Source organism: Neovison vison, chromosome 3 (assembly GCF_020171115.1).
Source record: "Neovison vison isolate M4711 chromosome 3, ASM_NN_V1, whole genome shotgun sequence".
Taxonomy (NCBI): domain Eukaryota; kingdom Metazoa; phylum Chordata; class Mammalia; order Carnivora; family Mustelidae; genus Neogale; species Neogale vison.
The window spans coordinates 45224332-45229893 of record NC_058093.1 but is presented as its reverse complement, the minus strand read 5'-3'; the positions used below and the strand labels follow the sequence as shown (position 1 = coordinate 45229893).

Genomic DNA, 5562 nt, shown 5'->3' with positions numbered 1-5562 from the left:
ACTGGCTAGGTTGTGTCGTCCAAAGTACTCCGACCCCCTAGGATGAGCAGACTCTGCTGGTTGCAAAAGCGCAGCCCTGCAGCAGGAGCGCGCCTTCTGCACCCTAGCTCGCTGCTGCAGTACCAGGCTGTGCCGGTAGAGGGAGCAGGGGCCGCTGGAGGAGGACGTTTCCCTTCCTGCCTCCACGCGTGGCTATCCTTGCTCCCTGTCCCAAGGCCATTGGTGGACCGCTGCGCACCCAGGGATGCTGTGCCAGGGCACCCGAGGCGGGTTCCTGGTGGATAGTTCAGTGGCACCCCCGCGAGCAGCTTCCTGTAGGTTCTGCAGGTGCCCCCCGCCACTCCGCTTGGAGAGTTCAAGAACACTCACCTGGAGGGCTTGGAGTGGCTCACCAGCAAGTCCAGCCATGTCCCCAGCTGGCTTCTCAGCAAACGAATGGCACCTCCCTTCCCCATGGCCAGCTTCCAGGTGAATCGTGTAGACATCCCACAGTGTGTTGGGGGGTGGGGGATAGTACCTTGGGAGGGGGAGTTCTGCCTTCTGCTAGCTGGTAGTTCTTGCCCACCAGTCTTGCCCCAGTAGACATGGACCATCTCCAGTCCAGATCGACCCCACAAATTCCTCTGCCATCTGCTGAGCTGAAATGACACCATCACCAACAAGATCTCAATCCCCACACCCTGCGGCAGGGATTCCTCTCTTCCAGATTTGTTCCTTCTGTGGTACTTTCCTTCACTGTTCCTTAGAATCCTCTTACATCCCCACATAGTAGAGAAATCACTGGAAAGAGTTAATATTCTTTATACGAAACCTGCTTTACTCCGAATGTGATATGGTTACTCTCTGCTGGCCTGGACCCAGAGGTACCTGGTACCAGGAGTAATCACAAGGGACAGGCTTGCACAGATGGGATTTGGGAAGTGATTGTACTCCTAATCTTAGGCAGTGTTGCGTTCATTACCAGTGGGAAACGGGACCCTAGTAATCTGTGGCGTGCACTGGCGTAAGACTTAATCAAGCTATCCCCTTTGGTTGATGGTGATTCTGACCAAAGCAAGGGCCTTGGAGCCCCAGTAGTGGCTGAGCTTGTCTTTCCGGGGTGGTTATGATGACGACAGAAACTCTGACATGGGCTGGAGTCTCTCCAGTGCACGAAAGGGGCTCACAGAAACAAAACGACTAGATAGGGTGAGAACCAGAGAATGGTGATAACCACTCTAAAGGAAACTTTCTACTCATAGCCACGGGGCTATTTCTAAAAATCACATGGAAAAATTAACTGCATTTGTTGAGAATAACAGTTGGATTCACAACCTCACCTTTCTCAAGGAAAAGCCAGGGCACTGACTGGGAAAGGATCAGGAAACGCAGAGTGGGGACATCTGGTCAGACCCAGATGTAACTGACTATCCTAAACCCTGAATCACTCTGAGCCTTTCTTACCAGTAATAAGTCTGCCCTGCGGTGTCTTAGAAGATCAGTCCTGTGACAGCCTTGCCAGGGGCAGGTAGGTGCCTTGAGATGGGACACTCAACACCACAACACTCTCTATGGCCGCCAGACCCGTAACTAGGGTCAGACTACAAAGTGCTTCAGAGGGATGGGTACACGCTGTGCCTCTGGAAGAGCAACCTGCCCATCTAGAAAATAAGTGAGATTTTGCTAATATCTGTCAGTAGAAACATGGAGAATATATGTGGATCCTGAAGGTATTAGACCAAAGCAGATGGAATATAACACCAAGTCAGACCAAATTCATTGATGATGGTAAAGTAACTGAAGATCCAGATTTAAGCTGCTCACTTGGGCAGCTGGGGGTGGCTCTAGCAGCATATTTGATCACTTGATTAAAACCTAAACTCAAAAAATGGCCTACAATTAATGAGGTGATAGGAATGTCAGATGGGTGCTCGCTTCAGCAGCACATATACTAAAAATAGGAATGTCAGATGGATTTATGTTGTGAACCACACATTTATCTCTTAAGTACATGCTTCAAGAAGGCCCAGGAGAGACTCCTTTCGCTAAGGCACTAAGAAACACATTAGGAAGAGGAGTATCCACACTGTTGAAAACCTCTGTGATTCCTCTCCCTGGCAGGTGGGTGTAGAGGGGGGTTGGGGGAACACTGCCGTAGAGATGGGCAGATGGCCTTATTTCCCTGGGGATGCCGGGATTCTAGAGGCCAGAGGCCAGGTGGCAGGATGTGACCACCAGAGGCAGGGGGCTGCCTCTGTCGGGAAGAACAGCAGGTATATACGGGGAATCAAAATACCACATGGTCCACGGGCACCTCTAACAGTCGTTCACTGAATATCGCACCCTAAAAATACAAGAGTGCTTGTGATACAACATGGGGGACAATCTTTAGATCTAGGAGCCAAAAACCTACCTTGAGTCACAACTGGGAATGACTGCCTCTCAGCCAGTCCCTAGATCTAACCCAGTTTACAGGCCCAGACCCCTGGACTGGAGGGGAGGCTGGGTCCCTGGCAAAAGAACCCTGCAAGGCTAGAATATTTCTTCCTTGCCTCGTGGCATGCTAGGCTTGTCAGGAGAGGGCCCTAGAGGGGCACTGGGAAGGGGGCGCTGCTCTTCAGCATTCCATTGGTCTTCTTCCTTCTTACCCCCTCCACAGGTGACTGCTACAGGAGACAGCAGTGGAGCTCCCCTCCAGCAAGTTTCAGCAGCACCCAACAGGCAACTTCATCACATTCCCACAGGAGTCCAGCCTGCTCCGGCTAGCTTTCCACCAAGTTCAACCTCGCCCCTGCAAACAGCTGCCCAGCAAATTCCCTCCACACTCCAGTAGGTGGACAACCCAGGGGACTTCTACCCTAGAGTAGGGTACAACCACTACAGAACATGCATCGGTTTCCCCCGGTACCCAAAAGATGAGCAGTCCCACGAAAGCTTTTGTAAACCAAAATGGCATAAAGCAAAGAAGCAATCACTGTTCAGTTATATGGAAATTTTTTGAGGGTTCCTAGACCCCAAAATCACCTTTCTTAGGCTTTTCCAATTACCTTAGGACACATCTTGCTAACAGATACACGAAATAAATCAAGACAAAACACAGATGTTCCACAGTTCAAAGCCCTGACTGCTTGACGCTGAGATGCCCAGTGTGGTTCCTGGGAAAGGAGTTTGCAGGACCACTCTCTGCTGAGGGTACGCCCACCTCTACAACGGCTCACTGCAAAATGAACACAGAACACTATTTTCACTCTTCACCTTTTTCATAAAAGTGAAAATCCTCTTCAGAGTTCTTTCAGTTACCAACAGTGGGGACTAATACAGATCTTTAGTAAAAGCAAAGTGGTGTGATGCAAACTTTCAGAAAGCAGACAACACCTGTATTTACTGACTGAACACAGCCACAGGAAAGACGCAGGTCTGAAGATGCTGAGAACTTCTGTGCATTCTCATCTCGCAAAGCTAGTTACTACAACATTTGTGAATGCCTACTTACAAGGGGCACATCCCCCCAAACTTTGCCACAGTCACCCCCACTCCGCCCTATTAGTTTCTGCACTAATTATGGCTCCTACGCAGCCCCTGTAGGTCCTAGTCATTGGTACCTGCCTACTAGGTTCCGGACTTCAGGGGACATGGCTCCTGCATGGGTCCTGGGAAGAACGCTTCCCCTCAGCAGTGCTGGGAAATGTGGGACAGACCCTGGATACAACAGACCAGCTCATACAGCCTGGAGATGCACTGGCAGGAGGTAGAGGGAGAGGACCATCTTGGAGCCCTTCAGTTATTCCCTAAAGGTCTTGGGCGGCAGAACAAATCAAGCCAAAAGTGGACTCAGAGTTCTTTACTGTCATCATTGGTCCCCACCACCACCCATTCCCTCAATGCTGCAGACCCCAATTCTGCTCTCAGCCCACACACAGAGTAAACAGAAACTGCCAGATAAAAGGTGGCTTGAACAATAAGGCTTTTATTCCCATACCCAGCAGAATAATGGGAGGGAGGCAGTTCCTTTGTTAGTCTGACTTGGAAACTGGACAAATCCAACAGAAGTCATATGAGGTCAATAGTATCTATGAAAAAAGGTAGGCCATCTCTGTCAGCCACAAAAAGACCCCAACTGAGCCCTCATGACCAAAGCTGAGTCACACCCATGCCATAACTGGCAACAACAGAACAAGTCCCCTAGTGCATCCCTCCCAGCAGGCAGAGTCCACAAGACGGCCTTTACCACAGGCACTGACAAGAGGGAACTGTGGTCAGGGTCCTGGGCAGGTGGGAAAGGGCAGCATGGCCCTCAGCGGCCTCCCACACACCTGGCGCTCACAAGGAATATCCCCAGGGTGGGTATTGGACTTGTGGCCCACGGCAGCCTCTCAGAGGCTGTTCTCAGAGATTCTCTCCACGCTCCTCCCCTACAGTGAAGGAGGGAACACAGCCCCTGCACGACTTAAGGCTTTCTGCAGTGTGATGCTAAGTGCGATGCGGCCCTTGGCTGAAGGTTTTCCCACACGGGCTGTGCTCGCAAGGCGCTTCTTGTGGCGAGTTCGCTGGTGCAGTTGGAAGCCTCTCTGGCGCAAGGCACTGGGCGCATCTCGGCCTTCATGTCTTCTGAGTGTGAACTTGCTAGGGGTGAAAGAGGCGGGATGGGCAGCTTAATACGGCCCCACACTAGTCCTATTTAAAAGGTTCTCCCGCCTCACAAATCTGAAGTTGGGGCAGGGTTTCCCACACCCTACTCCTAACATCTCTCCAGGCTCGAACGCTCCGTGCTAAATCCGAGCGATGCTTCATTCCGAGCGCTTAATAGATTTTCTCAGGTGGGAACATTCTGCTGAGGAATGAGCTTGGAGGTGCGGCGAAGGCTCCAGCACCACCGCCTCCCCGAGCCCTTCCTCCCGGGAGCTCCTGGCGCCCGCGGCACGCACCCGCCCTGACCGCGTCCTGGCCCCCGGCCCCACTCTCAAGTCTGCTCTCCGGCGAGAACTGCGTAGCTCCGTGAGGCCGGAGCTGCGGCACTCGCTGCGCTCAGGCGGGCCTCCAGCGTGGTGGCTGCGGGAAGCTCCCCGGTTCGCTGTGCTGCCCGGTGGGAAAGGCGTCCCCGGCGGTTGCGGACGGCGGGGCTCCCGCCACAGAGCGGCCCGGTGCTGGAGGAAGGCACACGGAGGGCCTCTCGGGCGTGCGGGCTCCGCGGCTCCGGCCGGAACTCTCCCGGGAACTCCGCGCGCCGCACCGACCCACCGGGACCGCCTGAGCCAGGGCGCTAATACAAAACACCCTGCCCGCGGGAGCCACCGCTGCGTAGCAGCTTGCGGCCACACCCTCGGGAGTCCTCCCGCCAGCACCGCGAGAGACCACGCCGCAGCCGAGAGTTCGGCGCCAGAAACCCCGCCCCCAGCCGGAGGACGCGCAGGGGAACTCCCCCTCCCGGGTTCTCATTGGCTCGGCACCGCGTGACATCATCAAAATGGGCGCCGGGATTTGATGGGAGAGGCGGTGCTTCGCCCCATCTTAAAGGAGACGCGCCAAGCTTTACAGGCGGGTGCTGCTCCCCGCCTCCTTAGGGAAACTGTTTCCCTGGAAACT

At 53.8% G+C, this 5562-nt stretch overlaps 1 long non-coding RNA gene across 1 annotated transcript; it reads right to left on the bottom strand.

Annotated features, from left to right (window-relative positions):
* Nucleotides 1-3930: 3930 nt before the first annotated feature.
* LOC122901790 lies at nt 3931-5225 on the bottom strand. The gene is made up of 2 exons (XR_006383674.1): nt 4905-5225; nt 3931-4602 (listed from the first exon to the last, which is right to left on the bottom strand). It is a non-coding gene; the product is annotated as an uncharacterized LOC122901790 (long non-coding RNA).
* Between the last annotated feature and the right edge of the window lie 337 nt (nt 5226-5562).